Source organism: Equus asinus, chromosome 3 (assembly GCF_041296235.1).
Source record: "Equus asinus isolate D_3611 breed Donkey chromosome 3, EquAss-T2T_v2, whole genome shotgun sequence".
Lineage (NCBI taxonomy): Eukaryota > Metazoa > Chordata > Mammalia > Perissodactyla > Equidae > Equus > Equus asinus.
Genome location: NC_091792.1, coordinates 10,768,706 through 10,788,783, shown reverse-complemented (window position 1 = coordinate 10,788,783; position 20,078 = coordinate 10,768,706). Strand labels below are relative to the sequence as shown.

General features: G+C 36.0%; 1 long non-coding RNA gene across 7 annotated transcripts in view; it reads right to left on the bottom strand.

Moving 5' to 3' along the window:
• Positions 1 to 20,078, bottom strand: part of LOC123284567 (uncharacterized) — a 162,954-nt gene that overhangs the window by 34,741 nt on the left and 108,135 nt on the right. For all 7 annotated transcript variants that reach the window (XR_011501858.1, XR_011501854.1, XR_011501855.1 and 4 more), the window contains 4 exons: positions 8,505 to 8,720; positions 8,261 to 8,397; positions 6,815 to 7,081; positions 6,495 to 6,609 (listed from right to left, as the gene is read on the bottom strand). This is a non-coding gene — a long non-coding RNA (uncharacterized lncRNA). The remainder of the gene's footprint in view (positions 1 to 6,494; positions 6,610 to 6,814; positions 7,082 to 8,260; positions 8,398 to 8,504; positions 8,721 to 20,078) is intronic.

Sequence of the window (20,078 nt, the reverse complement as noted above, 5' to 3'; positions counted from 1 at the left end):
CCCAGTGAAGAAAAGCCCAGGACCAGATGGCTTCATAGGTGAATTTTACCACACATTTAAAGAAGAATTAACAGCAATCCTTCTCAAACTCTTGCAAAAAACAGAGGAGGGAACACTCCCAAACTCATTTTACGAGGCTAGCATTATCCTGATATCAAAGCCTGGAAAGGGCACTACCAGAAAAGAAATCTGTAGGCCAAGATTCCTAATGAATACAGATGCAAAAATTCTCAAGAAAATAGTAGCAAACCAAATTCAGCAGCACATTAAAATGATCATTCATGACCGAGAGGGATTTATCCCTGGGATACAAGGATGGTTCAACATATGCAAATCAATGTGAATAGAATGAAAGAAAAGAATCATAATCACATTAATGGAATGAAAGAAAAGAATCCTGATCATCTCAATAGACTCAGAAAGAGCACTCAACAAAAGTCAGTATCCATTCATGATAAAAACTCTTAGGATATTAGCCATAGAAGGAACATATCTCAACATAATAAAGGCCATGTATGACAAGCCCACGGCTAACATCATACTTAATGGTGGAAGAATGAAAGCTTTTCCTCTAAGATCAGGAACAAGACAAAACTGTGGGATCTTGCCACTCCTATTCAACATGGCACTAGAAGTCCTAGCTGGAGCAATCAGGCAAGGAAAAGAAATAAAATGTATCAGAATTAGAAAAAAAGAAGTAAAATTGTGTCTATTTGCAGACGACATGATTTTATGTGTAGAAAATCCTAAAGACTCAACCAAAAACTGTTAAATCTAATCGATGAGTTCAGTAAAGCTGCAGGACACCAAATTAGCAAACAAAAATCAGTAGTGTTTCTCTGCATACTAAAAACAAATTTCTGAAATAAGAAAGAAATTGATCTTTACAATCTTTGCAATAGCATCAAAAACAATAAAATATTTAGAAATAATTTTAACTAAGGAAGTGAAAGAAGACAACTGAATGAAGACGACTAAATGAAGACATTGGAATTGTTGAAGATTTTGTTTCCCATGATTCAATCATTAATTTAAATGGAGACTGCAGCCGAGAAACGAAGAGGAGACAGACTTGGAAAGGCAGTAAAGAGAGACTTAGGAAAGATCATCAAGGGCAGGGAAGTGAAATCAGAGACTAAGGTCAAAGTTAGCTACACCCTCCTATTCTCCATTATTATGTGTGAATGCAAAAGCTGGACAGTGAAGAAGGCTGACAGGAAAAAAATTGATTCATTTGAAATATGGTGTTGGAAGAGAGCTCTACAGATATCCTGGATTGCCAGAAAGATGGACAAGTGGGTCCTAGAGCAAATTAAGCCTAAACTATCGCTGGAGACAAAAATGATCAAACTGATGTTGTCCTACTTTGGGCGCATCATGAGGAGGCAGGATTCTTCGGAAAAGATAATAACGCTGGGAAAAGTAGAAGGCAGCAGGAAAAGAGGAAGACCAAATATGAGATGGGTTGAATCCATAAAGGAAGCCATAGGCCTGAGTCTACAGAAGCTGAGTAGGGCTGTTGAGGACAGGACACTGCAGACATCACTCATTCATAAGGTCACCAGGAATTGGAGCTGACTTGAAGGCACTTAACAGCAAAGGAGATAAAAGATCTCTATGCTGAAAACTACAAAACATTTAAAGAAATCAAAGAAGATACAAATAAATGAAAAGCTATCCCATGTTCACGGTTTGGAAGAATTAATACTGTTAAAATGTCAACACTACTGAAAGCCATCTACAGATTCAATGCAATCACTATAGATTCCAACAGCATTTTTTTACAGAAGTAGATAAAACACTCCTAAAATTTATATGAAACCACAAAAGACTCCAAATAGCTAAAGAAAGCCTGAGAAAGAATAACAAGGCAGGAAGAATTACACTTTACCTCTCTTGTATACTTAACATCACTATTAATCAAGGGAATCATTCATTCCTTCTGGAAATGCACATTGTTTCTTTCTACATGCCAGGCACTATTATAGATGCTGACTCTAAAGCGATGGACAAGATTGTTAAAGAAAAAATTATTCTAACACTTGTTAAAATGATAAAGACTTTATTCAAGACTGTGGCAGTAGGTGTATTGCAACAGGGGAAAGAGATTGGGCTCAACTCCAAATACGGCAAGAGGGTTGGGGATTTTCAGTCAATGAGCAGAGTGAGGGGGTCGCAGATTGGAAAATTACGAAGAGGAAACATTGAGAGAATGGAGATTTTTGCCAAACTGACTTTAAATTCTTGCTGAAGGCAGGCCAGCGTGATCAGATATCAAGGTGGGGGAATTCTCGCTAAACTGACTTAGCAGAGTTCTTGTTACAACTGGAGGAGGCAGGTGAAGACAAGGTCCAAAGATGAGGCCTAGGGGAAAAAAGGTCTTAGAGGAGGCTGACGAAAGTTTGGTCCAGGAAGGTCTTTGTCAAGATAAACAATGGAACTACCCTCTGGAGCTTAAAATCTAATAAAGAGAGACAATAAACAAGTTAACAAAGGGATAAATATGGTAATTTCAACTCCTGTCAAGGACTACAAAGAAACTAAAATAAAAGCAATGCCTTGGAGCGTTACTAAGGATGAGTTAAAGTGGTGTGCAATTGTAAGTAAGCTAGTGGGTGAGGAAGGCGGTTTTGAGGATGTGATGATTGAACTGAAATAATCCTCCGATCAGCTCTCATCGAGTGATGCTCGATCCTTCTCCTGCGCCCATTCACTATATTATAGGTGCTTCCATTATAGTGTCCCAAGCTACTGTAAATCTTAAAATGTTTCTCCCAATAGACTGCAGACTCCATAAGAAGTGTGACAGACATATTACTATATATCAAGCCCAAAGTTTTACCTACAAGAATAGTAAGGGCTTCGTAAATACTTTTTCTACACAATGCAAGAGAAAAATTATTTCCTCCCTCTATTTTTATGTTTTTCTTAATAATGTTGGTTTAAAAGCAATATAAATTATATTTTAAAAATTCTTAGGCCCGACCCCGTGACTGAGTGGTTGAGTCTGTGCGCTCCGCTTTGATGGCCTGGGGTTTCAGTGGTTTGGATCCTGGGAGCGGACACGGCACCACTCATCAGGCCACGCCAAGGCGGCATCCCACATGCCACAACTACAAGGACCCACAACTGAAATATACAACTGTGTACTGGGAGGACTTGGGGAGAAAAATCAGAAAAACAAACAAACAAAAGATGATTGGCAACAGTTGTTAGCTCAGGTGCCAATCTTTGGGAAAAAAAAAAAAGAATAGCCCTCCCATCTCCTGTGGCAACTCTTTAAAAAAAAAAAGTTCTTAGTGATAAACTGCTTCTCTTCCTTTAACATATCAAGAAAAGATTTAGCTTATGGTAGAAAAAATACTGAAAATTTAGAACATTTTTCCTCATGAAAACCTTAGAGACTCCATTAGAACTTCAATTTTGTCAGAGAATTTTTCTCAAATCTTTTTTATATTTTACACTACCTGAGAGAAGACAATGGTTTAGAGAGGGCACTTTGTCCTGACACGTTAAACCGTGCTAATGTAGCACAGTTTTCTCTGGTTACTTTTCCAGACAGCCTCACCTACCTATCTTTATACATTTCAAAATCACCTCCCGCAGTTATAAAGCAGTGCCGTCTACCAGTCTGCATATAAAAGAAAATTGCAACTATAGCAGAAAATTGTACTTGGAAATTGGCTTAATAAAGGACTCTGAAGAGGCTAGAAGCTGAAAAAGAGAAACTAAGTGATGCTATTCTTACTTATATATTATTCTCACTCACCTAAGACATAACTTAGGCAAGGTGATTTGAAATAAATACCATTATCAACTATTTACAAGCTCAATATGTGAATATGTCACTTGGGCAAACAAGGATAAAGGGAGAGATGTTTTAAGGAAAATGTAAAGATGGAAAGCTTTCCAGTATGCTTTATGATAGGCTGCCCTGCTTACAGAGAATCGTTGCAGAGTAAAGTACAGGAACCATGCTTCCCTTAATGTGTTAGTTAAAGATTTCTTTGAAAATACAGTTACTTCCATTAAAAAATGTTTCTTCAAGGCATTGATCATATCAAATTTCAGATTTTTAAAAACAATTAATTTTGGATTAATTAATACATTTTCACGTGTAAATGTGACTATTTCAAATTATTTTCCCATATATACTTCTTTCAATATTTTTCCAAAGACCAAAAAGGATAAAATTACTGATAAAGATGCCTCAATCCAACTCTGAGAGAACAATTATTCAGCAGGAAGTGAAATGGAAGGAACATTATTGCTCAAACACTAGCTTTTGACAATTAGAAGAATATCTGACCCTTTGTGATACAATCCACTTTAAATTGTTTCTGACTCTTGAGAATGTGTTCAAAGTAACATATTGAAAATTCACTTAAAAAGATGACATGAAAATATATATGAGACATGGAATGGATTATAGGCAAAGGAAAAGTGTATATGGGGGCTGGCCCGGTTGCTCAGTGGTTAGGTTCACACGTTCTACTTCAGCAGCCCAGGCTTCACCAGTTCAGATCCCAGGTGCAGACCTATGCACCACTTGTCAGGCCATGTCTGGCAGGTGTCCTACATATAAAGTAGAGAAAGATGGGCATGGATGGTAGCTCAGGGCCAGTCCTCCTCAGCAAAAAAGAGGAGGATTGGTGGCAGATGTTAACTCAGGGCTAATCTTCTTCTTCTTCTTCAAAAAAGTATATATGTACAATGGTGTGTATGTTTTATGTATATATACATATATATACACACATACTAAACTAAGAATGCATAAATTGTAACAAGTAGAGTATTTTAAATTTGAAGGAATTTGTTTTTCAAATGATATTGGATTATTTATGAAACCTGCAATAGTTGAAATTTATTTTTGACTTAGAAATTATATAATTAAATATTGATTTAATGTGCAGTGAACTTCATAACCTTCACATATTTTTTTATTTGTCAGTGTGAATTATAAGTGTCAAATGATGGCAGTTTATAAATATGTTGTATCTATACTATATAAACTGATCAACCCAGAGGTAATTGATTTCAGTTTTTCAGCATTATAAATCATACTGCAGTTCAGGTGGATCCGCTAGATAAGAAACCATTTTGGTCCCAACTTTTAAAAAGTGTAATACAGCAGCCAGAGTTACTTATTTTCTGATATCTGAAATTACCATTAATTTTAAGACCATATGAAAAGAAGAAATGCAACATGTTTTTCAGTGGCAGAAAATTTTGTGGGATGAAATGAAAAATAAAAATAAAACCTGGAAGAAATGTTTCCAGCTTCTACTGATGTTATATGACATGTTCTATAATTTAGCAACAATTATTAATGTGATAGGTGATAATCTTGACATTACTTAACAACTTACAGATTTGAATAAAAATCTATTTAATTTCTATCTGAAGATCCATGGATTGGAAATTTCTGGATTTGGAAACCCCTTATTTCATTGAATTGTCATTTACTTTTAGCTATCCCTTTACAAGTAAATTTTTAGAAGTAGTAAGTAATGTGTGATTGGAGATAAATATTGAAAATATGGCATCACATGCTTTCATTTGGATAATAATTAAAAGTAAATATCCTGATCTTGCTTAACTTTGTTTAAAATCTCTTCTTTTGTTCATACCAAAATACCTCTTTGAGAATGGTTTCTCAAAAGTGTTATTAAAACAAAGATATAACTTAGATATTGTCTTAGTTGCTAGGGTTGCCATAACAAAATGATATTGGCTAAACAACAGAAATTTATTTTCTCACTGTTCTGGAGACTAGAAGTCCTCGATCAATGTTCCAGTCAATTAGCTTCCTGGTAATAACTCTCTTCCTGACTTGTGGATGGACGATGGATGCCTTCCTACAGGGTCCTCACAGGCCCTTTGCTTGGCGCTTGTGCACAGAATGAGACTGAGCTGTGCCTCCTCTTCTCATCAGTACACCAATCCTACCAGATCAAGGCTCCACCCTTCTCAACATCACTTAACCTTAATTACTTCCTTAGAAGCCCCCTCTCCGAATACACCCGCCCTGGGGTTAGGGCTTCAGCATAGGAATTTAGGAGCTACACAAACATTCAATCTTTGACAGATGTATGTTATCCACTCTGAGTCATGTTGTCATCCATCAAGCCTAGATTGGATAATTTAAGAAGAAATAAGCTCATTTGTTACATTAAAATCTTTGAATATTGACATACATAGTGTTGAAATAATTTCTGGAAGTTAATGGTAGTTGCTTAAATCAAACTCTCTCTATGCATCCATCCCTCAAAATATCTAAATTCAAGAGTATGCATGATGCATGACTTCAAGGTTTCTAGGAGAAGAATATCAAAGACTTCAGATCACCTGTATGTGGAGAAATCACCCCAGCTTCCAACAGAGCTCCTGCTCTCACCACAAGGCAGATGGGGAAGGGCAGGCTTAAGAGGCTCAGTTTTAAAAAAGGAGATGGGGGCTTAGGGTTGAAGAATAAATTCAAAAGGAAAACTTACCTCCAGAAAGACATCCAGGACCAAATGTCAAATGAAGACAGTGTGACTTGGTAGTACCAGGAAAGGGCTTGAAAGTGCACTAGAATGAAGGTGGCAGCTGATAGAAGAATTGATTCTGGGGGATAATCACATAAATACACAAAGAATTACAATGTAGCATGAAGGGAATGCAGGAACTAATGGGGAAAAAGTAAGCATCCTGAAGAAACATAAAAGGAACAGACAGAACACAGGCCAAAGCATTCTCCCACCTCCCACCAGCAAAGCTGTTCAATGAGGAAATTGTACTTCACTGTACTGACCAAAAGAGGCACTCTTACACATGAGAGACTGTCCCCGAAAAAGGCACAGGAACGCTGGGGCCGGCCCGGTGGCACAGAGGTTAAGTTCCCATGTTCCACTTCTTGGCAGCCTGGGGTTCGTGGTTTCGGATCCCGGTGCAGACATGGCACCGCTTGGCAAAGGCCATGCTGTGGTAGGCGTCCCATGTATAAAGTAGAGGAAGATGGGCATGGATGTTAGCTCAGAGCCAGTCTTCCTCAGCAAAAAGAGGAGGATTGGCAGTAGTTAGCTCAGGGCTAATCTTCCTTAAAAAAAAAAAAAAGGCACAGGAATGGAAAACAGCAAATGACTCCATGCTAATCCACCACAAGAAGGAAACATACATTGCAAATCATAACATTTCAGATAATGAAAACTCTAGGACAAGAAATTTAAAACTTATGGACAGAAATGGACAAACTAGAAGTGCCCCAGTTTTGGTCAAACTCAGGAAAGGAATTGAAGAAAATAAAAACCCATCATAGAAATGAAAGTACAAGGAGAATAGATTCAAATCAAAAGTTAATGAGAGACATGAGAAAATGGAGGAAAAGAAGAAACTGATACACATGTCTATTCAAAGTGTCCGTATAGGCATACAACATGGGGAGTTATCTTATTTATAATTTCATGTTCAATAAAGAGCATGCACAATTTTAAAATTCTCTTTTCTTTATGCTATATTTGCTTTATTGTATTCACTAAAATGTATTTTCATGCCTTATCATATCTAATAATAAAAGGCTGGCATTTTTACATTATTTTTCTGATAATTTATTCTTTTTTAATATTACAAAGTATCAGACTATCTTAGATTGTTGATAAATATTCATTACTACAGATTGTGTGAGAAACTATATAGTTTATATTACTTAAAATAAAGTGTATACAAAGCATCACTACGTATTTCATAAGGATATTCAAAGGTATACAATCAAATTACATTGGTATACAAATCTAATACAGAAAACACATGTAATGTGTTATATACAATATATATAATATGTATTATGTATACATATATGACATACAGAGGGACAGAGATTATGTGACCATATTCTACCCTTTGGCTGTGCAGCAGCCATACAAAATGACTTTTACGTAACACATCTTCTTTTAAGCACATATGTGATAAAAGGATGGATTTCCAGCTATATTCATTTTGAGTAGAATAAATAAATAAAATAAAAGTTAAATAAGTACATAAATAAAATCTGAGTGGGGTTCTGTATGGACTGGTGATAAATTTCCATTAACTAAATTATGAGATCAACTAATCCCTCTACATCTAAGATATCAAAAAGGTAAATTACTTAAAATACAAAAACGAAATAAGCCGAATGAGACAACCCAAAATTGTGCTCAAACGCTATAAGTTTTTAGTTGTATTTGGAGAACCCCTTGACAGTGGTCCAATAGCAGCATTTTTAAAAACCCTGCTTTACCTTTCCTTCATCTCAGCACGCTGGGCTGCTTCGCCTGTGCTCCTCTTTTCATCTGCATCCCTCTCGGAAACAAACGTGACACAGAATCACCTCCTTTTCCTCCTGCAGTTTTAGGACTGCGTCTGCTCTCCTCCTTCCTGTGGGTATGATAATACAGAATCGCTCTTGCACTTGGGGCTAAGCCCTCCTCCTTTCCTTTCAACTCTGAAATTCTGCCACTTTATCTCCTTTGCCTCAATTTTACCTTTTAAAAACAATACACGACTCCTCGAATCCTTATCTAACGTGAAGTAGACTCTTTGCAGGAGTTGGCAAAGAGGCAGCCAGGCAGAGCTGCAGTGGGGGGACAGGGCGGGTGGAGATGGAGAGACAGTGGGTGCCGTCAGGACAGAATTCTTTTGTCGGGAAGGAAGAGTTAGGGGCAACTGTTCACAGAGATGAGGTGCTCATTCCATGATACCTGTAAGAGAATTTCAGCCTCATTAATTAAATAGGTCTAATAGTACCCAAAGCTTACATGTAACCTACAAGGGAAGGTTTGCCATCCTTTTCTTCATCCTATCAATATGTAATTGATAAATTACATATTCTATTGGAAAGGCACAAGCACTATTAAAAAAAAAAAAAAGAAAACAGCCAGAGCAAGGCTGTGAGAGCTTGCCTAGAGTGTTTAAAAAAGAGCAAAGGGGACAAGAGAGGCTGGAACTGAGTGAGCAAATGGAGGACAGAGACTAGAGCAGGTCTGAGATTTGGGATTGTGGTGGACAATATGAAGCCTATAGGCCACCGTATGGACTTGGGCTTTTAGTCTTAGTGAAAAGGAGAATCATCGCAGAGTTTTAAGCAGAGGAAGAGTGGCCGACTCAAACTGATAATTTAGGAGAGTCACCCTGCCTGCTGTTTTGAGAGAGAACTGTCAGCGGGCAGGTGTAGTGGCAGGAAGACCTGTTCAGAAGCCATTAGAGTAACTCCGATTAGAATGGATTTGTGGTGACGACAAGAGAGGTAGAAAACAGCAATTAGATAATGTATGTATTTTGAAGTTAGAGGCAACAAGAATTTCTGATATATTTAGTGAGTGGTATGAAAAAGAGTAGTCAAGGATGCCTCTAGTTGCCTGTGCAATTGAGAAATTGTAGACAACTGAGATGGGAAAGGTGACATCGGGAATATGTTTTGGGGAAAAAATAGGTTTAGTTTTGGATATGACAAATGTGAATGTGTACTAACCATTCTAGAAAAGATGTCAAGTAGTCAGTTTGATATGAGTATACAGTTCTAGAGACATCTTGGCAGAGGATATAAATTTAGGAGTCTGTCATATATGTTAAAGATATGGGGCTTGTTGAGATCAACAAGGGAAAGGAGAAAGAAAAAGACTGAGACATAAGGCTCCTCAACATTGAAAGACCAGGGATAGCTAGGGTTCCTGTCAGTAGTTACCTTTAAAGGGCAGGTAGGAGGTGGGCTAGCCAGCTTGGTCCAGAGGGTGCTGGGTGGGTGCTGGGCCTGCCCCTCTGAGGTGTGGGAGGAACAGTGTGTTGAATCACTCATCACTTACTCCCAGGAAGCCAGTCATTGAAGTGTTCCTGTGAAAGTGCCCTATGCAGGAGCTGCAAAACCTCAGAAAGCACTAGATTTCTACATCATCTGAAATGTATTTGGAGACTGCAGGTATAAGAGTTGTGGATCTTACAAAGAAAGAATATGAAAAGCGAGTCAAATGTCTTAACAGGACATTTTTCCCAGAAAGATGTTAGCCTAGAGAACTGAGATTATGCCAAGATAACTGAAATATTTTACTACGTTTCCCTAATGACCATTTCAACATGGGATATGTGCTTGACCAAAGGGGAGTTGTCATTAAATCGGACAAACGTGGAATTGCAAGATGGAGTATGTTCCAGTATTTTAGTAGTGAATTGCCGAAAACATTTAGAAACACTGACTTCTGGTTTTCCTGGATGGATCATATCACTGAAAAATTTTGAAGTAGTGAAAAGCTGTTTCCCATTTATCTTCAAATATGGAAGTCAAGATGGAATACATTATTCAAATGAAAGTATATAAATACCAGTAAATGATGTCCAGTGTCATCCAGAGAAAGCATGTTATCACTAGGTAAAATTAAAATGTAGTTTTCACTCATAGAGTGTTCTGAGAACACTATTTTATTGTTGGAGAAGCTTGGAAAAAGTCATTGATTTGAAAAAAAGCAAAGCATTCAAGTTCTAATTTATCAATTCAGTCCAGTTATACTGGAAATAGTTCTACATTTCAACCATGTTATATATTTGACTGAATGCCTTGATGCGTTAATGGAGCAACTTTTGAATAATTGCATGATTACAATATTACAAGTTTAGCTTGTTACTTAGGGCAATGACAAAGTCAGAGAAATTCTTTTAGTTTTTTAATTCTTCATTAACCTTGACAGATTTTCATTCAGTTAATGACTATATCACTTTTGACATAATTATACAGATAAATAGTCACAAAATATTTTGTTAAAATGTCTTATATTAACGTATTAGAAAAATATACATATATAGAGAGAATTCAGGAAAAAAATTAAAGAGCTGGGAGAAAGAGAGAAGCCATAAAGGAGACTGAGCTAGAGTGAACACAGACGAAGTGAAGTGGATGAAGGACGGAGTGCTCAGCTATATCAAGTGCTGCCGTTAGCTCAAACAACATGCGAAATGAAAATTGACTACTCTATTTTCCAAAGTGGAGCTCATTGTTGACCTTGATGCATGTAGTCTCTGTAGGGTGATGAAGTCTATTGGGTTTGAGAGAGCAGGAGAGGAGAGGAATTGCAGGCAGGATGTATAAGCAACTCACCTGAAAAGTTTGCTAGTACAGCCAAAACCTGGGCAGGAACTGACAGGAGAATGTGATCCAGAGAAGCCTGGGTGCCAGGGTGCTTAAGAAAAAGATGCAGTAGGGTGGAAATTTGATATTGTAGAAAAGAGAAGGGAGAAGTCCTAAAGCAATGCCTTCAGGTAGGTAAAAGAAGATTGATTTTCCCGCACAAGTGGAGACATTTTTTCATTAAAGCATGGAAACTTCATGTAAGATCAAAGGCTATAACACAGAGAATGTAGTTGCCCGTTCTGGTAATTGGATAGTTGTGGTTATTAGAGTCTACAAAAATTCTCATGGCTTCAATTTTCTCAGTGAAGTGGGAGGCAAAGGAATTGGGTGCGTGACAATCGTAAAGCTGCTCATGTGGGTTGAGGGGAGAGGAGGAAGTATAAAATCATGAAGGACAGTGGTATAGTGAGTGGACTAGCCACTTCCCATAAGTCTGTTCTGCAGTTTAAGGGGTCCACTTGATGTTTGAAGGCATAAAATTAAAATAAGAACTTCTAGTGTAACTTCATATTTTTCTCCCACTACATTTTGCTAAAAGAGTGTACAGGCACAGAATATGGACTATACTAGTGGCAGTACTTATCAAAACAACTCCATAATTTATAATTAACAGTACTTGGTAAACATTGTTGAGTTACTAGGCCTAAAGAAAAGAATTATCAAGAGTGATACCAAGACTAGTGGCTTTGGCTGCATTTGAATCAATTCATATTACTAAGAAACAGAAGGGGACAGCAATCAGGGAAAATAGGATAATAGAGATGATATTTTAGACATTTGCCTTTGGAGTCCCAGAGTAGATATGCTTAGGTTTCAGTCAGGCATAAGGATCTGGGCTCCAGACTCAGGAAAGTATCGTGTGCTGGAAACAGAAATTAGGAAAATACAGCACGTAGGAGGAAATTTAATCCACTGGAAAGAATTGTATGATCCAGGAGGTCCATCTAGAATTAGAAAAGACCTAGGTTCATACTTAGCAGAGCATGGCTATTAATAAAATGGTAAGATGATAAGCAGCTAGAAGAGGACGACAAAAAAGAGAGCCAAAGAGCTAGGGGGAAAATTCTGAACACACAGGAAGTGACTGCTTCAAAAATTTAGAATATAGTAGGGCAGAATCAAGATCAATGGGGTAGAAATAGATGGCTCAATGTGGCCAAAGTGAGTAGAATATTCTGGATCATTAGCACATTTGAAGGTTACCAAATTGCAAGTTTTTAATGTCATGGGACCAATATCAGGTAGCCATATTAGTAGGAAGAGCCTATGATGTAAACTCAAATAAAATCTCAAATATGTGGGTCCTTGTTATTCATGGAGTGGCCAAAGTATTAGCTTAGTTATATTTTTCTTGAAAAGTTTAAGGGAATTTAACATAACACTTTTCACAATTTTTTAAATTAACATCTTGGGATCTTGGATACAAATGTAGAACTACTAACAAAATTTATTCTAATGAAAGATAATCAATTTATCTATAAATATTTTTTCATTACAGGTTAAATTTATACACACTTCTTAAAGTTCTGTAATTAAAATGATCTTATTTGAAAAAAAATACGGGTTTCTGGAATTTCCAAATGAAAGAATGAATTTTTATTGTCAGTTTTCGTAGTCTTTCAAGTCTTTCATAGTCTTTCAAAATAAAGAGTCATTCAATTTCAAGAATCTAAAAGTTTTTCCAAAAGTCGTAAATGTCGTTTGTTGACATTTTTCAACAAAGCATGGATTTTGTTTTCCTCTCAGTTTTGGTTTTCATTTGAGAACTTAAAAGTTAAGCTTTAAAATAAATAGTAAACAGTTTCTGAAATAGTCCTTTTGAGAAACCTCAAGAATCATCTAATTTCTTTTGCTCATTCTTTTCTCAGGTCAGCTATATTAAAGATATTTTCTTTCCAATAGTTCACAGTTGAAAGCGACATAATAATGGAAAGCCATTCTATTCATAGCTAAAGGAAATGAAAAATTGGTCTCTTTCATATTAGTCAGATTTTAACTGTTAATTAGTTTATTCTAAGAAAATACTTTACCTCTAAGTGAAGACTCTCTGGGATGACAGTTACTTATGACATTAAAGAGAGGCCTATGAAATGAATACTACTCAGTTGTAAACTATGAATTAACATGCTTTATTTCACATATTTTTCTGCTAGATGAAATATTTGAGACAAATCAGTGGGAATCATGAGCTGCCATCTTTATGCGTATTATCCCCACCTCCCACATTTCACTACAAGCACTCCTTTGAAACATGCTGATAGACACAAGGAGGATTAAACTGCATTCACACGTTTGTGTAAATAACTTTAGTAACCACGTTTACAATTTGCTAATATTAAATTCAGACATAATTCAGAATCTTGATTTTGAAAGAGACTTAATATAAAAAGTTTTAGATACAAACATTTGAGTCTTTTGAAAAAAGAATAAGTGGAATGAGATTTTAGACTTGAAACAGGAAGAACTTTATCCAAAAGCAGCAGGGCTTTCAATGCCAGAAAGAAGGAATAGAAGCTTGGAAGACTGTGAGTAAAGATGAATTACAGTCATGAGCCACATAATTACCTTTCGGTCAATGAGGGACCATATATACACGATGGTGGTGTCACAGGCTATACCATCTTGGTTTGTGTAAGTATACTCTATGATGTTCCAAAATGATGAACTCACCGAATGATGCATTTCTGAGAATGCATCCTCGTCGTTAAGCAACATGACTGTTTAACAAATAAAAGCTTACTTACTCATTTTGATCCAGGCTCTATTGTCAGGTATATATGTTACCGAACCAGGTTTATTTTTGCTCACCGCCCAGAAAGCCAAACACTGAGATGACGAGATTTGCAGCAGAGAGAGGGTTTAATCCCAGGCAGCCACGTGAGGAAGTGAGAGTATGAACCTCAAATTCACTTCCCTGTAAATAGAGACTCAGGGATATTTATGGGATAGGTGGCAAGGTGGTCTGAAATGTGGAGGTGAGGAGAGGTGAGGTAATTGATGATCTGCGCAAGCGTAGTCAGACTTCATGCCTCTTCATAGGACCCATGTTCACAAAATGGTGGTGTGAGCATGGTCTGAGAGTGGAGTTTTTAGCCTCTTTATTTCAAAAGGTCACCTATGGGACATTGGCATGGGCCTGGTTGATGAGTTGGTAGTCTCAACCAGCCTGAAGTGGACAAGGAGTTCTAATTCCTGAAAAAACAACTTGCACACCCATTACCATGGGACCCAGGCTGCAGGAAGATGTTGTCTATGGGAGCCTAGTGGGAGTCAGATAGCAGACTGCCTAAGCAGCACAGTTAACAATGGGTGGGTTAAACAGCTAAAAGCTGTAATCAGTGATTGCAAAAAGGAAAAAACTTTAGTACCTAAATACTTAATCATCAGTGGCTGTTTGCTGGTTTCATATACACATACAAGTCATTTTCTAACTCCTAATTGAATATATGAAGTTTTCTTGTACCGAGATATCATGATTTAAATGCAGACCTCAATTTAATGTCTTCTAGTTCAATCCAATATGCCCATTGCAGACTAATTTCTCTCTGAATAGTCACTCAATTTCACTTCCATGCTTAACTGAAACCTTTGGCTCTCCTCAAATGGTAAGAAGATACGTGAGAGAAAATAAGTGGAGGATGAGGAGGAACAGCTCATGAACTAGCTTCCACTTCATTTCTCAACGCCATCTAAACAACATGTAATCACAAATTTACTCATATATGGAAAACCCCAGCGTGACATCATTGGAACTTGTGGTACTTGTATAAAATCAAAATAAGTAGTTAATTCAAGTTTATGTATCCTATTTATTAGACAAAGAGTTAAATTGTATAGTAAATTAAAAAGTGTCTACAAAATAACTAAAATGGTATCACATTGTTTCTCCAGGAGTGGGATTTTCAATTTTAATGTTTAATATCAGTCATGAAAAGAAAGACACAACTAATTAACATTAAATAATATATTATTTCCAGAAATGTTAAATCAATTATATATGAATTGGTAGTCATCATTTACAGGGCAATTGCTACACCAAATTTTGTGTCTGATATAGACATATCACATTCTGTGGTAAGAAAGCAATGTCTATAAACAATCTGTTGTTAATCTGAGTTCAGTCTGTTCATTTTAGAGGACCAGAATGGAAAGAGTCATATTTACAAAGTCTTTGTCATTCTCCATTCCAACTATTCTCTTTCATTACATTCTAATTCAAGTTCTCTCAATTGTTTCCTACAGCTGGCTAGATTTGTAACCACAGGACCAGGAACAGAATTTGCCATTCAAAAATATGCTTCTTTGGCATAGGAATTATTTTAGGCTGATTATTTTTAAGAAACAGCAGAAACAGGCAAAGCTCTGAAAATCTAGAAGAAGTTGCCATTTTTAAGGGAAACTTACATTTATAAGAGAAATCTCCATTTGTAAGGGTGACTTCCACTCTGCCAGGAAGGAGAGGATGATTAAATCTCTAGAAACTCATCAACAGAGAAGGCAATGACTTAAATCGACATAAAACCTTTACTCTTGTTTACTATACTGACCTCATCTTAACAACAGAATGTTAAGACAATTTTTCAGGGGTGGCAAGCCAGCCAGGAGCACACACAGAAGGGAACATTTTGATCTACCAATAGAAACTTATCCTGCCAGCATTTCCACACACCAGCCTGCTTCCCCGATCCCTTAAACCTTACTCTATACCCCGGATGTGGGAGACAGAGCTGAGAGCCTTTCTCTGTCTCCTTACCAATCGATTGTGTAATAAATTTTCTTCCCCCAAAGACCTATGTTCCAGCGTATTGGCTTCCATGCGCCTCAGGTGGAGCCAGCCCTTGCTCCATAACAGATTTTGGTTGGAAACTCAGAGAAGTTTAAAGGGAGAAGGATGAGGAAACAATTGGGAAGCTATGGGTAAAACACAGCAACAGTTGACTTGAACTCCCTAGTGAACGTTTGACGTTTTCAGCTTACTTTAAGACATTGATGAGGGTACAAATTACGCCACTAATTGACTGAAATAAGTTCAGTGAAAAACCTAATCTATACTTAATATATAACCTGTTAGGGAAGGTTTAGAATTATCAATATTAAAGCTGATTTTCAAGCTTGAAAACTTATATTAAGGAAGATTAAGTAAAGGGCTTGTACTTAAGAAACTTAGATTTTTGGCTTTGTATACTTAATTATCGCAGGAATTATTACTTCATAAAATGTAAATTTTCAGTTAAACATTTGTAGAAATATTTGCCAGAAAATCAAGTTCTGCACTTACTATCAATAAAAAAACTTTAGCCTGCTAAAAATATCACAACTATATCTACCAATTGCATTCAATATAATACATACTCTGGGGGCATGAAAAGAATTAATTCTTATTATGAAAGGAGAACAAAAATCTCCTCCACTTATTTCTGTTTTCCTTCTATTCTAAACAACTTTGAAATATTCCTTTGGGCTACTATTACTCTAAATTAATTGAGGGATTACATTGAAGGTAACTCCCCTTCTGAATTCAATCATTCCTTCTCTGAAGAGTGTTGAAATGACTGGAAAATTTATTCTCACAGCAGGAACTGACATCACTGTCCAACTTGAGTAAAATTTTAAGCAAAAACATACATCCATCTTGTACGCTGGTCTATATGCATAAAGCAATTTTTCTTGTAAAGTATTTATGGGATTTTTGTTTGTAACAAAATATATATGCTTAAAGACAGATGATAGGAAGGAATTACTACATATACTTAGGGAAAAAAATGTATATTTGCACCAGTAATGTATAAGCAGATTCTTTATTCCACATTCCCAGAGACAACAACATTATAGATATTTTCATCTTTACTAATCCGATAGAATAAAAGTCTTATCTCATTGTTTCAATTTTCTTCAGAATATCTTTTTATACGTGCTCTAACCATTTAGATTTGTGTGTGTGCAAGAATTATCCATTCCTAATTTTTTTCTGTCAGTTTTTCTATTGAAGTGTCTAAAATTCTACTAATTTTATTTTTAATTTTTTTAAGATTGGCACCTGAGCTAATAACTGTTGCCAATCTTTTTTTTTCTTTCAGCTTTTTCTCCCCAAAGCCCCCCAAGCACCCAGTTGTATATTCTAGTTGTGGGTCCTTCTGGTTGTGTTATGTGGGACGCTGCCTCAGCATGGCCTGATGAGCGATGCCATGTCTGCGCCCCGGATCCGAACTAGTGAGACCCTGGGCTGCCAACAGAGTGTGCAAACTTAACCACTCGGCCACGGGGCCAGCCCCCTAAAATTCTACACATTTTAAATGTCTAAATTCTGGATGTTATAAACAATCATTCATCTTCTAGTGTAGGATTTTGAATAGACCACATCAACTGCAGGGAGGAGAAGTGGGTGCTTCTGGTAGGGTTATACATTTTTAATATCTATTGAAATATAAAGTACATACCACACTTGGAAATACTGTTCAGCTAAACAAATGAGTTAGGTTTATATGAAGAATATGAATTCTGGAAGCAAACTGCTCAGATTCACATCCCAGCTCTGTTAATTGCATCGTGTTAGGCAAAATCCTTTTTTCTTCCTTTTTTGCCTCAGTTTCATCATCATTGGTTTGGGTTGCGTATTTTTTATTATTTGATTGATGTGTAGGAGTGGGTTGGTAGGATAAGATTGCATATAGGATGAGTGGATATTACTACACATTTTCTTCATGTATCTTTGTATTTAATTTGGTTTAGTGGTAAGCATTACTTTTTCAGAATTAGAAATTAAATTGAAGGAATTACAACAATTCTAGTTTTTGCATGTTGTAAGTAATTTATGTTGCTAGATTCTATTTTTAGGTTTAATTATTATATTTATAAAATGCATATCTATTCAAACAGTTAAAAGTCTGATGTATTCCTAAATTATTCCCTTGCTTTATTGAAGTACTCCATTGAAAATATTTATCTTTAGTGTTGGATAAATCTTTTGAGTTATCCATTCAACATTTCTTCTGAGAACAGAGAGTTATCAGTACTTCTGGTGGTCTGTCATGGTTAGGTAAACAGCCAAGATTTGGATTCCTAATTCTGCCAGCAAAAGGGATATGCTGGCTTAACGCCTTGGTCACTCATGGGTCTGAACAAGCCAAAGTCCTTGTCTGCCAACAGTCTTTACTGAGTTGATCCTCACTCTCTGCCAGTGAGGGCCTTTACTGTGGGATTTTAATGCCTGAATTTGATTTTAAGAGATTAAAATGTTTACTTTTCAGCTATGGCATTTTTTCTATACAAAAATAATCCTTTGTGAACCATCATTCAGGCTAGCCTGTATAATCTTATGTGTCTCCAACAAATAATTCCATTACTTGCCTTTATATATCTGCTTCAGTTTGACACTTAAATAAATTTAGTAAATTTGCCTAAAGCCAATGGAAGGCTTTCTTTCCTTTTGCATGCATTGTGACATCGTCTCTAACCCCTCATCTGTGGAAACTCATATTTTACTAAAGTACTCTTTTTTATTTTCTCTTTTGGAGAAACACCTCGGCCTTTTATTACCTTATTAGATTTTTAGTCAATTCAGTTAGATTCATTGCAAGCAACATTTATGTAAAAAGTATTACATGCCAAAAATATACTGTCACCATTTTGCAAAGATAAACAAAATACAAGCCCTGTTATCCTCAGGTAATGTAGTTCACAAAGTAATGCTTTATTTCTTTAGCTTTTGGCATCCACAGAGCACTCAACTGGAATTCATGTATCCATAAGCTTAGAATTTCACGAAATTTTATAAAGATTCAAATCACGAAAAAAATAAAACTATGTCGTTTCAGTAAGAGGAATAGAGTTGTTTACAATCTTTCAATAGATAAGAAAATCTTAACAAAACAGGACTCATAGGGAAGGCTGTACAAACATTAGCTTTGTTTTCATAATAATTATTTCTATTAAATTAAAATATCCTAACTTATAATTGTATACCATAAAAATATTGGCAAATATTTGACAACTCATAAATTCTGTATTTGTAAATTGAATATAGATCCAGAAATTATAGAGGAATTTCTCACTGAAGACTACTTTCAGTGCTATACTTGGAAGCTAAATTAATAAGCCTATCACTCTCATGAACTGAAATATTGCATTTTTCATTTTGAGAGCAGGGGCAAATGAACTCTCTTTATCATCTTTTCTTAAATTAAGGTTGCAACGTATTTCTTCGTAACCTTTAGAACATTTGGAAGATTTTGTTAAAACAAACCCAAAACATCATTTTACCTTCCTCGTGGATTAAAATCAATCACCAAGTATTGGGAGCCATGTTTTGAATTTTCAGAACTTGGCCTATTTATAAAACAATCATGCTTTAAGAAATTATATTATCTTCAACTATAAAAATTTTATATTTTCGTCCCAAAGTGATAGGTTCAGGGTATTCAAATGCTGGCTATATCCCTCATATATGATACTTGAGCAACTACATGCAATCACAGAAATAGTTGGTGTTATGAATATCAACAAAATATGTGGTTCACAAAGCAATATATGATTTCTTTAGCTTTTGGCGTTTCTCATCTCTCATCTCCAAAATGGAGAATTATTTTATTTTGTTAACAAAATGGTGTCAGTATCTTTACACTCACAATTTTCACTGTTTAATTCAAAACTGAATCAAGATCAGAAGGCTACATTTTGACCAACCATGCTCTCTGACTAAAGCTCTATGTCACTCATCTTGTTGCATGCTTTGTTCAGCACCAATAGTACTCCGAATGCTCTGTTAAAATCTATATCATGGCATGCCAAACAGTTATTAATAAGATAAAATTAATTTTCTGTGGCATAAAATTTCATAAATAAGGAGAAAAATAATGTAGCTCATCATATACACAGATACACATATATATGATATATATGTATAGATATATGTATATCATATATATGTGCGTGTGTGTATATA